A 294-nucleotide genomic window follows, 5' to 3' on the forward strand; every position below is an offset into this window, starting at 1 on the left:
GGGACAGGTGACAATCCTACCTGTCGCCCCCCCCCGCCGCCGGCACCGACCTGGAATTCGCCTGGAATTGCTCCAACCGCGGCATCCCAACGATGTTTGGGATTTTCCAGGACACCCCTAATCCCTTAATTTATGTTGATCCCGCCTCTCCCATCCCTCCCGATCCAGGTGGAGCCAGGACAGGGAAGCGGCCGTGTCCCCACCTCTGGAATTCTGTCCCCAACCCCACGCGGGCCTCACTTGGTTTTGCTTTTCCCTCTTCCCAGGCCACTCCAGCGGGGGATTTTTCCAACC

The sequence above is a fragment of the Corvus brachyrhynchos genome, unplaced genomic scaffold (assembly GCF_000691975.1).
Source record: "Corvus brachyrhynchos isolate BGI_N302 unplaced genomic scaffold, ASM69197v1 scaffold85, whole genome shotgun sequence".
NCBI classification, from domain to species: Eukaryota; Metazoa; Chordata; class Aves; order Passeriformes; family Corvidae; genus Corvus; species Corvus brachyrhynchos.